Below are 14,593 nucleotides of genomic sequence, written 5' to 3' on the forward strand. Positions count from 1 at the left end.
ATCCCTTTGCCGCTTCAACCCAACTTGATGGCACCGAGCGAAACGCCTTCCCGGGCCCGGTTTGGAAGCTGCCATTGGATGAACTACTACGAAGATCCACGATTGTTGAATCCCTATTGGCCAAGGCACCTTGTCAATCATCCTCTGTAGCCGGAGGGGGGGAGTTTTATCTTTTTATTCCTGAGCTTGTGCAAAACAGAAACGTTACAATTTTAATTGTTTATGCTTTGCAAATATTTCTTCACTTGGCTTTCGATAGTTGAGGTTAATTGCATATCCCCTCCGCCCGCTCCCCCACAAAAAAAACATCAAATGTATGGAAGAGATAAAGTTGTCCCGTTGCCCAATACGGGGGAATTAGTGAGGGAGGTTCAGTCAGCACGCTAGGTTGCGCTGGCAGCTTCACCGTGTCTAAGTTGCGGAGCCGCCGCCGCTGCTGCATCAGGTTGGAAGAAAAAGGGGTTTTAACACTCGGTGGATATTTATACACAGGCTCATTGCCGTCTGTCTTTATTATTTTTAAAAAGAAATCCAATATCTGGGAAGAGGAAGCAACAATTATCCTGCGAAAATCACAATTACTTTTTTTCACCTTCCTTGGACCCTGAGACTATATATATCAATATATATATATATGTGTGTGTGTATATATATATGTAATCATATATATATTTCCCCCTCCTCATATAGCCTGAGGCTTTCATAAATTTCTTGAAATTTCGAATTCTTCAGAAACTACCCCAGCATTTTGGAGATTTTTTTTTGGTTGGGGGGGGGAGAAAAAAATACAAGACGTCTTTTTTTTTGTTCTGAGTTACAAAGATGTGCCTGTGAAGAGGGAAACCTTTCTTATCTATCTGAAGCGCCTGGAAGTTGGCTGGCGGGGGAAACAATCTGGAGCATTCTGGTGAGTGTGAAGGTGTAGCATATGCTGCATTGATACGTGTAGCGCAGAAATGGTCGTTTTACTGAGCAGAGGAGAGGGAAACAATTGAAAGTGTCTTCCCCCCCCCCCCCCCCCAAAAAAAGCCCTCGCCCCGCCAAAGGGTCCTGTTGCAGTTGCTCACCCCCCGATTGCAGTTTAAGGATCTAATTTAGGAAGTGGAAGCTGCGCCAGTTGAAACAGCATTGCCTTTTTGCTGACCTTTTTAATGAGAATGATTCAGCCTTTATTGCTCCTAAATTTCAAGGAAGGAATACCTGGGTTTGGTTCATGGTGCAGCCCGACTGTTGAAAAGTCTTGGTCATGTTGTGAGGGGTGGGGGGAATGGTTTTTGAGTTGATTCTTGGCATTATTTTTTTTGTTAAATGAGAGGAGGGCCCGTCAAGAATGATTGTCTCCATGTTTTTTTTTAGTATATTGCCCTTAATTATCCTGATGTTTGATTCTGATCCCAGTTTGCAGCAATTTGGGGAATTTCTGAAGGTGGAAAGCTAACGACCAAGATGAGTTTTTTTTTTGGCGGGGGGTGGCTGAGGTGTGTGCCCTTGACTAATTTCCCGCTCGGCCACTGCAAAACGCAGTGGAACTGCTTGCGATCTGTGGAAACCCTGGGTCATTTTGTGTGTGTGTGTTTTTGACATGTATTTTAAAAGAAACGTTTAGACAGACGCCAGTCATGCATCTGGTCTGCAGACAGTCGGGTTTCCTGATGTAGACTGCTGTGTAAGGTATATTGAGCGACGCGGGGTTTGTTTAGAATGGAAGACTGCTTGTAAATTCGAAGTTGCAGTCCAAGGATGCAGTTCAGTTGACGTGATCTTGATCTGCTGCTGATCAGCCATATGTGGGAGTTTGCCGTCGCTTTTATTTTATATAAAAAAAAAGGAATGACTGATCGGAATTTTGGAGCTTTAAAATGAATTAATATCTTTTCCAACCACTGTGCAGGAAGAGGGCGGTAGAGGAAATAATTGGGATTAATACACGGGCAGATGGCTTAGACGTTTTTCACCTCCTATCCGCGCCGATAGGAGCCACAATCAAACAGTTCAGCTAACTTAAAATTACCGAGATGTTTTTTGGGTTTAACTAAATGCGGGGATCACGGTGCCCCCTTCCCTATCCCGTGAAATGTTCTGTCTTCCGCTATAATAATAGAATCAAGGAGAGAGTAATTGTCGAAAATCTCAATTCCAGTTAGTTAAATGTTCTCAATTCCCCAGTATCAATTGTTTGAGCAATTTTTTAAAAATATAAAGTGTACATTCCCTCTTTCCTCACTGTTTTCTATTCCTAACGTTAAAGATCTTGCTGCAATTAACAGCGTTTATCACAGTGGGTGAAACCATCCAGGCGAAGGATTGGAAGGATTTTTTTAAAATTAACGTATTTCTAAATTTTCTTGCCTGGTTTGTGCTAGACTCTCCAGTGGAGCTCTTAAGTCGCTGCAAATTCTCTGATGTTCCCCAAATTAAAAAGAGCAAATGCTATAGGTACAGGAAGGCGTTTGGTTGTACTGAGAATGTACTGCTCGTTGCTATAATATGACTATTGTGGAGTCGGTAAAACCCCCGTGCAAGGTGTGCCTGACGTAAAACAGCTTGTGTAGATTGATTCAGAAAACTCATTTAATATGATATAAATATTGAAATATACAAGCTGTATTTGGAGATATTACAAAATTCCACAAATGGCAACTAACTTTGAGACCAATCCAGTAATGCAGAATAAAACATAAAACCCCTGTAGGAAATAACATGATTGATGTGCAGAATTGGTATTCCAAAAAGCTCCGCTCAGAGGTTGTGTGCCGTTAATTGATTCGTATCCAAATACAATAAATATTTAAAGTCATGATTTTTAAAAGTGGAAGTCATTAGAAATACACAATATTCTTGACTATTTTGATGCTAGCCTGCTAAATAGTGGTATTCTGACCTAGCTGTTTTATATTTCTAAAAAACTCACCTTGTGACTAGTGTATTCTGAACTGCTGTATTTAACTTTTACGCAGTGAAGACGAGTTCAAATGTCAAAGACTTGCCAAGATTCCAAGTTTCAGAAATGGCATTAGAAGGGAGCCTTGTTTAATACAGTGCCGGTATACAGTGTTAAATTGTTACAGTTTGCTATCTATCTAAACTTGTCTGTCTGGAAATTCCGCAGCTTTTTGTTTAGATCGCACTGGCAATCCGTTTCCTGAACTGAATTGCTAACTACTTTTAAACTAAAGCCTGAGTGTACTCAGCTCCTTAATTGGCTGATTTTTAAATAATGGAAAATTGATCTCTAGCATTATTGGAAATGGGGTACTGTAGATTTAAAAGTTAATCTTTAAGGGCTTGACTGTAACAGCTACTGGCCATGGGGAACTGCTGTGGCAGACACTATATTTCCTATACAACCACAGTGTTAGCAGTTTGTTGCAGTGGAATAAAGTTGTTCTAACATCCCTCATTTATGACAGCCAGAAATAAAATCCCAGCAACTAGATAAATGACCCAAGAAATAAATTATTATAATCACTTTGCACATGCTTCTTGAAAGAAAAGAGACACTGTTCAGTGATTGCATTAAATCTCGATACTGTGCTTGATTTAAAAGAAAACAGTGGAATATGGAATTATTTTAGTGCTTTTTTTTTGGTGGTGGTCACCTCATCTCTTCCTCACCCCCCCCCCCCCCCTCACCCCCCCCCTCCAACAAATACCTCCGTGGAATTCCACCATTGCCTTGACAAAGATGGACCGGCAACCTGGTCTAAGCAAGCTTTACTGTGATCTGGCCTGGGACTGAATCTTCCTATTGAAAATCTTTTTCCTCACACTCTGGGAAGTACCTCCCTCTTTGTGGGATGTCCCCTTTTGCATTCTAGCTGAGATTAAGAACTTGGCATGTGGACAGTCATGTCTCTGGTATTGAGTTCTGTCATTTTGTGATGCACTGCATTCATACTGCAGCAGTAGTCTATCCCATTATTGAAAAATCTAACTGTGTGTAAAGGTTGTTTATAATGATCTTTGGTGGGTTATCTGAGCTACCTCATACCTCCTATATAATTAGTCGTTTTTTTTAATCCCATTAGTCGGGCTGATGCACCCAGAGTAGATTTGGCCTAAAATAGAACGATTTGCAGCACTGTGTCATGGAACTAGGATGAACTCTGAGTGAACATTATGACAAAAATGTATCCACTTTTTGCGCTTTAAAGGATTAAAATGTATGACTAATGCTTCTGGCCATTGCATTTTTTATTCTGTATATAGACATTTAATTTTAAAATGATCTTTGATATGGAATTGGAGTCATTTCATGTAGTCTGTTCAGTTTTATTTTGGTGATATTCTGAGTCTTCCCGATAGACTTAATTCTTTGCTTCTGTTTTGGGTGCTTTAGCTGACTGATTTAAGGGTCAGGGAGAGCATGCTGAAGTGCAGAATTTACAAGAAAATGACTGGTTCCCTTGTCACAGAAAGATGCATTTTGTGTTGAGAGGTCTTGAAAGCTTTCTTAATGTCTGGGCTGGTTCTGTGCTCTCCTTTTTTTAAAAAAAGGACAGCATAAAAGCAGAAGAGAGGGGCAATGCTTTTGTTTAAATTGGTGAATTTGTTACAAAAAAACAATTTTTCTGATTCATTTGTTTCTTAACTTGGATTTTGGGGAATTACTATTTAAAATGTAATATTTATTTCATTATGTAGAATGTGCCGTTATTTGGTGTGAAGTCTCAGACGAGATCAACAGATAATATGGTATTACTCTTCCCTTCCTGTCCACAACACCCCCACCCCACCCCACTAGCCACTGCTCAGCAAAACTTGATTTACTACATTTAGCCAATTTAACAAAAATACATAATTGATTTGGAAAAACTTGTATTAAATTTGTGAGTGGCATTGACTTGCACCATTGCAGAAGTGCCAGTTTATATTGGTATTTTGTATTTCAATCTCTAGGAGCATAGAATAAACTTGTTTAATTATGTACCACTCTCTTTCTGATATCTGCGCATTCTTTGCTTTGTCACGTCCTTAGAAATGCATATGCCATTCATAGCTTGCTCCTCAATTATGTGGTTTCTCCCTCAAGGAAGGATTACACTAATTGCTTTTGGTGTCTTATCTCCTGTATTACAATATTTAAATTGCTGTGGTTTATGTTGCTCTATGCAGTATTTTCTATTTGGTTTTTCATGAGTTTTTGGTTTGCAGTAACATTTGCATATGTTCTTGTGTTGATACGTTTGTTGTTCAAAGATCCTTTGTCTTTCAGCTCTTTAGTTAATATCCTGTTGCTTAATATTCTGTTTCAGTATGAAATGTCAAAAGTCAGAAAAATAACTATCTGGAAGTCTTGCAAAGATGGCAAAGTCTAACCCAAAGTCAACTTGGTGGATTGTGAATTTCAAATCTCCTTCATTAAGATTTGTACAGGTGATGGGGGTGGTGGTGGGGAGAAGTAGTTCTCTGCTCGCTACAGGATTGGCATTTCTCCAGCTGAAGGGGTGGACAGTTGACCTGCCACTAACATCTTCTGTTATTAGATCTGTAAGTGTGATCTAAGATAACTCATTTATCAGTTTGTTCCCTCTTGACCTTTACTCATTTGGTAAATATTGGTGCTATAACGGAAACTTGGCTTAAAAAAGGGGCAAGAATGGTAACTCAACATCTCGATGTCGAGTTTTCAGGTGGGATAGAGAGGGAGATAAAAATTAGTTAAGGAATCAATAACAGCTTTGAGGAGGGATGATATGCTAAATGAATCATCAAATGAGGCCGTATGGGTGGAGCTCACAAATAAAAAAGGGGCAGCCACACTACGATGAGTATACTATAGAACCCCAAATAGTGTGAGGGAGGTAGAAGAACAAATATGTAGGCAAATTTCTGAGTGCAAAAACTATAGGGCAACAATAATTGGGGATTTCAACTGGTGGGTAAATTGTTAGAATCTATTCTGAGGGACAAGATAAACTACCACTTAGAAAGGCATGGATTTGTTAAGGGAAGGTCATGTCTTACTAGCTTAATTGAGTTTTTTGAGGAAGTAACAAGGAAGATTGATGAGGGTAGTGCAGTGGATGTGGTCTACATGGACTTTAGTAAGGCATTTGGCAAGGTCCCACATGGCAGACTGGTCAGTAAAATGAAAGTCCATGGGATACAGGGGAATGTGGCAAGTTGGATCCAGAATTGGCTCAGGAACAGGAAACAAAGGGTAGTAGTCGACGGATGTTTTCGTGAATGGAACGCTGCTTCCAGTGGCGTTCCACGGGGCTCAGTGTTGGGTCCCTTGCTGTTTGTGGTATATATTAATGATTTGGACTTAAATGTGGGAGGCATGATTGGGAAATTTGCTGCTGACACAAAAATTGGCCGTGTAGTTGATCGTGAAGAGGATAGCTGTAGATTCAAGAATGATATCAATGGTTTGGTTGAGTGGGTGGAAAAGTGGCAAATGGAATTCAATCCAGAGAAGTGTGAGGTAATGCATTTGGAGAGGGCAAATAAAGCGAGGGAATATACATTATACAGGAGGATATTGAGAGGGGTAGAAGAAGTGAGACCTTGGAGTGTATGTCCACAGGTCCCTAAAGGTGGCAGGGCAGGTAGATAGTGGTGAAGGCATATGGAATGCTTTCCTTTATTGGTCAAGATATAGAGTTCAAAAGCAGGGGTGTAATGCTGGAACTGTATAAAATGCTGGTTAGGCCACAGTTGAAGTATTGCGTACAATGCTGGTCACCACATTACAGAAAGGGCATATTTGCTCTGGAGAGAGTACAGAGGAGATTTACAAGAATGTTGCCAGGACTTGAAAGTTACAACTATGAGGAAAGATTGGATAGGCTCGGGTTGTTTTCCTTGGAACAGAGGAGGCTGAGGCGTGACTTAATTGAGGTGTACAAAATTGAGGGGCCTAGATAGTGTAGACAGGAAGGACCTGTTTCCCCTAGCAGAGAGGTTAATTACCAGAGGGCACAGATTTAAGGTGATTGGTAGAAGGATTAGAGGAGACATGAGGAAAAACTTTTCACCCAGAGGGTGGTGGGTGAGTGGAATTCACTGCCAGGAGCGGCAGTGGAGGCAGAAACCCTCAATTCTTTTAAAAGGTATCTGGACATGCACCTGAGGTGCTGTAACCTGCAAGGCTACGGACCAGGTGCTGAAAGATGGGATTAGATTGGACGGCTAGTTTTCTCGGCCGGCATAGACACGACAGGCTGCATAGCTTCCTTCTGTGCCGAAATGTTTCTATGTTTCTAAAAACAAAGTTTGGCAATGAAAGGATTGGGAAAAGAAAGAACAAAATTGCATTTGCATAGCACCTTTCATGATCTTGGGATGTCCCAAAGTGCTTTGCAGCCAATGAAGTACTTCTGAAATGTACTATTGTAATGTAGGAAACATGGTAGCTAATTTGCTCACAGCAAGCTCCCGCAAACATCAATGAAATAATCAGCTCTATTGTTTTAAATGTTTGAGGGATAGATGTTGGCCTAAATATCTGGAGAACTCCAAGCACTACTTCAAATAGTGCAGTGAAAACTTTTACAACAACCTGAGAGGGCAAATATGGCCGTTGGCTTAATGTTTCATCAAAAGACATTCTTGTCCGGCACTCCCGCAGTACCTCGCTGCAATGCCAGCCTAGATTATATGCTGAAGTCTTGAGTCGGGGTTAAACCTACAGCCTTCTGTCTGAGGTGGAAGTACTATCACTGAGAAGGGGAAAAGAGCAGCTACCTGATATCAGTCAGTCATATCAATACTGCTATGTGACAGAGAGGTTACCTGACTTGTACCCTGTTTTCCAGTTCCTTCACCAGGGCTGCACAAAGGAGCTTTGTAATTCCATAACTTTTTTTTAAAATGACCAATCTGCAATACATCCAGGGGAAAAATAGCTTGTCATTTGTATGACTGGTTCTGTAATTATTTTCCTCTTTTGAAGAAGTGAATTGCTGTACCGATTCTTCATTTGGAGCCTCCTCTGTTCTGGTACAGTGTACATGCAGCCATTTCATTTCTACCTTAAATATTGGGGCAAAGATCCAACATCCTTGGAACAAGAAATGGACTGCACTCATGTGCTTTTTAAAATGAGCACTGGTAACCCTGCACTTGAGAGATGAAACCTTTGCCATGTCACAATACTGCTAACTCAGCACTGGGAGAATAGTAATATGGTTAGCACCACAGCCTCACAGCTCCAGCGACCCGGGTTCAGTTCTGGGTACTGCCTGTGCAGAGTTTGCAAGTTCTCCCTGTGTCTGCGTGGGTTTCCACCGGGTGCTCCGGTTTCCTCCCACCTCCAAAAACTTGCAGTTTGATAGGTAAATTGGCCATTATAAATTGCCCCTAGTGTAGGTACGTGGTAGGAGAATGGTGGGGATGTGGTAGAGAATATGGGGTTAATGTAGGATTAGTATAAATGGGTGGTTGTTGGTCGGCACAGACTTGGTGGGCCGAAGGGCCTGTTTCAGTGCTGTATCTCTAAATAAATAAAATAAATAAATAAATGATTCTATAATTGGCAAATAGGGGGAAGTTAAACCAACACCACTGCATCTGCTCCTCATCTTGAATGTTTTTCTAGCTGTAATCTCTACTAAGAGAACATTATATATTTAGCAGCTAATATCTGCAGAATGGTTCTTTTTTAAAACAAATAGAATTCTTGATCTAATTGTCAATGATGCAACATTCCTAGCTGAATTGGTTTATTTCCTCGACTCTGGATTCAGGCTTTCAACATGTTGCGTCTTATATTATCTAAATCTGTAATCTTCTACTGATGCTAAGAGGGTAAAAGAAGTGTGCTGTGCTCTAGGTAAGGGTAACTTTTGTGTACACTCGCCAGAAGAAAAATTGAGTGTCCTTCATTAATGCTTCATTTCAAAAGTGTGGGCTTTATCTCGTGCATAAAATTATTCAGTGAATATTTTCACTGTTACAAACATTGAAGGTATGATGCACTTGCAAAACATTCTACCTGATGGCACTGCCATTTAGTGAAATTGTATTTTTATGAGGCAGTTTTAACTTCAGTTACTTATTTTTTTGACCTGCCTAATAGGCTGAGATTGGCTCTATGATTTTGGAATTACTGTAGTAATGTGCATCTGACTCTTAATCTTTTAGTTCCACTGCAGTCTCTGATATGATATCAGATAGTGTTGCAGTTGTCCCGATTGCATAAGGCTACAGCAAATAACATCAAAGCTATATGCAGTGAATTGCAAGCAGAGTGCTTGGATCGGTGAAGGCATTTAGAAATGAAGTTACGATCTTTTAACATTGCTTATCTAGCTTTTTTTTTTATAAAATACTGGCACATCTCCTGTGACATGCTCATGGGAGGAAGGAGGGACTGGGGGAGGGTGGTGTGTGTTATAAAAGTTCATTAAATTGATTCCTGGGATGAGAAGACTGCCTTATGAAGAGATGTTGAGTAGAATTGTCCTGTCTTCTATGGTGTTCAGAAGAGTGAGAAGTGATCTCATTGAAACCTATAAAATTCTTAGGTAGAGGCTGTTTCCTCTGGTTGGAGAGTCTAGAACTAGGGGTTGTAGTCATAGTATAAGTGGTCGGCCATTGAGGACGAAGATGAGGAGAAATTTCTTCACATAGTGTTGTGGATCTTTGGAAGTCTCTACCCCAGAGGGCTGTAGATGCTCAGTCGTTGAGTATATTCAAGACTAGTTGATAGATATTTGGGCACTAAAGGGTAATGGGGTAGAGCAGGAGGGTGGAGTTGATGTAGAAGTTCAGACATGATCTTATTGAAAGGTCAGGTAGGCTTGAGAGGCCATATCGCCTACTCCTCCTATTTCTTTGTTATGATCACCAAGTCAGATTTGCAAGCTGATTTTTTTTTTTTGAAGGACAGGATTCTTTTTAAGGGCACACAATCCAATTAGAAAGTGAACACTAGGTGAATTCGTTCAGAGATTAATTCCTAGTCTGGGTTTAGGATAGAATGCTAGTTTTGTTTGTCTTTTTAAAGGATGGTTGGTAGCAATAATTAAGAGGCTTCATATCTGCTGTTTTCTATTCCTGAAGAGTTTTTCTGTTCAATTCACAAGCTGCCTTTTGTGTATAATTTTGTTTTTGTCTCTCAGAAATTCGAATATGATAGACCAAAAATGGAGGCACGTGACAGCCAGAAAATACCTACTTGTTGTTCTGTTTCACATTGTATTCATTTTCTGGCTCCCCCCAAAAAAAGTTAATTAGTGGTCTGATGACACAAAGTTCATTGGGAATGTGAGATGCCCCAGAGTGGGTTCTTTTTGCCAGTGTGTTAAATTTGTGCAGAGGCTAGTCATTTCCCTTGGTGCAGGAAATGCTGAAGGAGAGTTCTTTCAACCATCCTTGCATTATTTCCTACTGTCTGGTTCAGGATGGCAGAGGCTTGAGAACAGCTTCTCTGGCAGACCTCCCAAATAGGGGAATGTAGAACTATTGACATTGTGCTGATGTGCTGTACAGGAATACCTACAGCACTGATCACTTAATCATCTCTCCTGTTGTAGACAAGTTAGAATGGTAGGTTGGAGGGTGGCTCTGGGAGGGCTGCTCTTGTCAGTATATGATGACCTCTTCGCTTGTATAGAATTCTTGCCTAATTCATTAAACAAATTGTTTGATCTTATTGAGGGAGGAAAATGTCACTTACCTACTTTTTATATTCATTTTGTCGCTGGCTGCTTATATAAATTACATTATAAAAGATTTTGCACTTGTACTACATCTTGTGTCCTCAGCAAGACCCAAAGCACTTCATCAATACTTTGCTTTTTAGGTGCAGCCACTGTTAGGCACACATTGCGACTTTGCTGCATGCAATGTGGCTTTTACAGTAAGGGAGGAATAACCAGTTAACCTTTCGGTGGTGGCTAAGGGAACAATATTGGCCAAGATGAGTGACCCTGTTCATCAGATAAGGACACATGGTTTTGCTTGCATTGTTTGAGCAGCTAAACTGAGTCTTGTAGATAAGACATTAAAACAAGATGGCAGTTCTGATAATGCCGCATTCTTTTAAATTGCACAGTAGATCCACCACAGATTATGTGCCATCTTTCCAATGAGACATTAAATTGAGGCACTGTCTGTTCTTTCAGGTGGATGCAGAGGATACCATGGTATTATTTTGAATAAGAGCAGGGGAATTATCCCCGGTGTCCTGGCCAATATGTATCCCTCAATCAACATAATATAAACAGATTATCTGGTCATTATCAGAATGCTGTTTGTGGAATCGTGCTGTGCACAGATTGGCTGTCACCCTTCCTACATTACAACAGTGACTACACTTCAAAACTATGTAATTGGCTGTAAGGTCACCCCAGAGAACTTGAGGTTGTGAAAGGTGCTATATAAGTGCAAGTCCTTTTGTCTTGGTGTCCCCGTCAACAACTTACTGAAAATAAAATCGCTAATGAAAGGATTTGTGCTTTGATGGTAGAAAGAAGGCATTGCTGGGGTACAGACCAGGAGGAATTCTTATTGAGCCTGACTCTTTGGACCTGAGCTAACATCAGATCAGAGACTGTCAATGCAGTGCTTTAGTTTCCATTGTGTGTTAATTCATCATCTGTCAGGACTACTCCAGTTTCCAAGATGAGGTTTTCAGTTGGTGCTTAAACAAAGATTTATTGATGGTGACTGTCTTTAATTATTAAAAAAGAATGATTTACTCAACTGGACATGATGCAAGTGTTGCAAAATTAATATGGTGCCATTGAGAGCTGTCGTGCACCGTATCCTTAAGATGTTGCTGTTGAACACTTCAATGTGAAATCTTGTCGGGAACATTCAGAACAGCAGTTGTTTAGGAGGATGTCTCTCATTTTATCAAATAGTCATAACCCAGATGATATGTTAAGTCCTTAATGCTCACTTAGGGCAATGAGTTTATATGTAATAGCATAGTTGTACTTGTTTGTGATTTCCTCTCATCTCCATCTCAGTTGCACTTTCTCCCTTTTATCAAAATGTCTCACTTATTGATTTGGAAATGGACTGTAACCTGGTCACTGCCAGTGTAACTCTGTAACTCCTCCTAGATCTGTGCAGGCAAATTGGATGAATCTCCTAGTTTAATCTCTGCTTGGTACACCTGACTAATAGCAATCTCAAGTAGGTGATTTATGAATACATCTATTTGGTACCATTTCAGCATGCAGTATTTGGGTTCTCAGGCTCAAATCCTAAGCTGGATAAACTCTTCCAATTTTTTAATTATTGAATTATAAATGTAACACTGGAATTGGGGACATCGTAGAGTGAGTAAAATAATACTGCCAAGTTAATTGTTCTGAAATTAGATTCAATACTGAGGTTTCTGTTGCGATATCATCACAGAAAAATTATACTGTTCATGATCGACAATATTGTGAAATGTCCTGCAGTTGGAGAAAATTATAGAATAAATAAAGGATAATATATATTTAAATTTTGGAAAATACGAGATGGAGCACCTGTCTGATATATGTGCCCCGATCTGTCCATCACATCATACTTGATGGGAGCATTTTTTTTGCAGGAGATGTTCTCAGCAGTTGATTAAGTTTTCATAAGCCATTCAAGCAATCTTCCTGCTTTCCCTCGCCAGCAGAACGATACCTTATTAACAGTCACCAGAATTTCAATAACTTGTCACTCAGTAAACAACTTTTAGCAACCGCAATGGTGGCGGGGGAGAACCAGATCTATCTTGTCGGGATTTGACTCTGAACCTGAAGGTGAGTTCTCAGCCAGCAATTCAGCTTTGACCTACAGCTTTGCTTAATTGACAGCATCAGACTTTGTGGCCCTAAACTTCACCCCGGTAACAGAGTAACACATTGAGAATTATGTTTCGTTGACACTCCTGTCCCTAAAACGCAGCACATTATCTGATTTTTGTGAGCAGCAACCACAGGATATACTGTTGCATCAAATGTATCCCCTTTTTCGCACTTTGTAACTAATTTTATTTTAAACTGAGACAGGGATTTCATCCTAGGGCCTAAAATTTACAAGCACCAGTATAATTTTGCAGTGATATCACAGTAGAAACCTTCGTCTTCAAGCTAATTTTAGCTGTTTTAACTTGGCAGCACACCTTGCCTTTTGGAAGTAATAACATGCATTATAATTTTTTTTTTTCAAAGTACAAATTGCGTGGATTGCTCAGAGTAATTGAGCAGCGATTTTAAAAGGTCATGTCAAGTTAGCAGTTCAGCATCTCTAAACTAAATGTGAACAATGCCATGGGAGATCTGCTGGTATACTTGAGGATGCTGTAACTTCATTGTACAGTGTTTATTGCATGTTGATCATCATAGTCTGATTTTTTTTCTGATAATCTTTGCCAGTCATTTTTCTAAAATGACACTTCCTCCAGGTTGCAGCAGAGATCATTTGTGATCTAAATTTGGATTTGCCCATGGCAATTGTTGATCAAAACTGACTATGCATTGTGAAACTCCTGGATTTATTCTGTGATCATATTGGCCTGTCTTTAATTTAATAACTTGCATACGAATTAGGAGTAGGCCATTCAGTCCCTTGAGCCTGCTCTGCTATTTGATAAGATCATGCTGATCTGAATGTGACCTCAACTCCACTTTCCTGTGTGCCCCCCAATAATACTTTACTTCCTTGTCTATTAAGAATCTATCGAACTCAGCCTTGAATATATTCAATGACCCACCCTCTGCTACTCTGAAGAAGCAAATAGCACAGACTAACGACCCTCTGAGAAAAAAAATTCCCCTCATTTCTGTCTTGAATGGGAGACCCCTTACTTTTAAAGTGTTTCCCCTAATTCCAGTCCCTCCCATAAGGGAAAATCATGCTTCCAGCATCCACTCTGTCAAGTCCCTTCAGGATCTTGTATGTTTCAATAAGATCACCTTTCATTCTTCTCAGCTGCAATGGGTAAAGGCCCAATCTGCTCAACCTTTCCTCATAAGGCAATCCCTTCATCCTAGGAATCAGCCTAGTGAACCACTTTTGAACTGCTTCCAATGCAATTTTGTCCGTCCTTAAGTAAGGAGACCAAAACTACACAGCACTCCAGATGTGTTCTCACCACAGCCCTGTACAACTGTTGCAAAACTTCTATACTTTTATATTCCATTCCCATTGTAATAAACACCAACTTGCCATTTGCCTTCCTAATCACTTCCTGTACCTGTGTAGTATCTTGCCTCTACTGAGGTGGTAGCCTGCTGTCTGGTTTCTGCCATTATTGATACTTGAGATCATGCTGATGGTTGAGATTAGGCTGAGGTGATTGATTTTTTTGGGGGGGAGGGAAGAAAAAGCACAACTGTGCTTCCTTCCACCTCTTCTCCAGCCCCCCCCCCCCCTTTTTTCTGGGAAGTGCCATGGTCTAGCTGACCTTGCATTCTCATTATGTGAATCTCTGTTCTGTGCCTTTGTTGCACAGCATGTTGTGTGTATCCTTGTTTGATGGAAGCAATTAAGCAACAAATTTGTAACTTTCCACTAAGTGTTCACATTTAAAAGTGGCTATATTGCTAAGGCAACCAAACAGTGAAGCAGCACTATTGCAGCATTTAAAATCCTAGCATCTGTTCCATAAAATAACCTGCTGCGTAGGGAGTTGTAAGGCTGCAGTTCAATCACT

General features: G+C 40.3%; 1 protein-coding gene across 4 annotated transcripts in view; it reads left to right on the forward strand.

Annotated features, from left to right (window-relative positions):
• Nucleotides 1-359: 359 nt before the first annotated feature.
• Nucleotides 360-14,593, forward strand: part of LOC137383922 (plasma membrane calcium-transporting ATPase 1-like) — a 274,484-nt gene continuing 260,250 nt past the window's right edge. For 3 of the 4 annotated variants that reach the window (XM_068057310.1, XM_068057309.1, XM_068057314.1), the window contains exon 1: nt 360-907. The gene's annotated coding sequence lies outside the window, so the exon portion shown is untranslated. Of the gene's footprint in view, nt 908-1,577; nt 1,672-14,593 lie in introns of those variants that run through there. The other variant, XM_068057312.1, reaches the window with a different exon arrangement.

This window comes from Heterodontus francisci, chromosome 25, assembly GCF_036365525.1.
Source record: "Heterodontus francisci isolate sHetFra1 chromosome 25, sHetFra1.hap1, whole genome shotgun sequence".
NCBI classification, from domain to species: Eukaryota; Metazoa; Chordata; class Chondrichthyes; order Heterodontiformes; family Heterodontidae; genus Heterodontus; species Heterodontus francisci.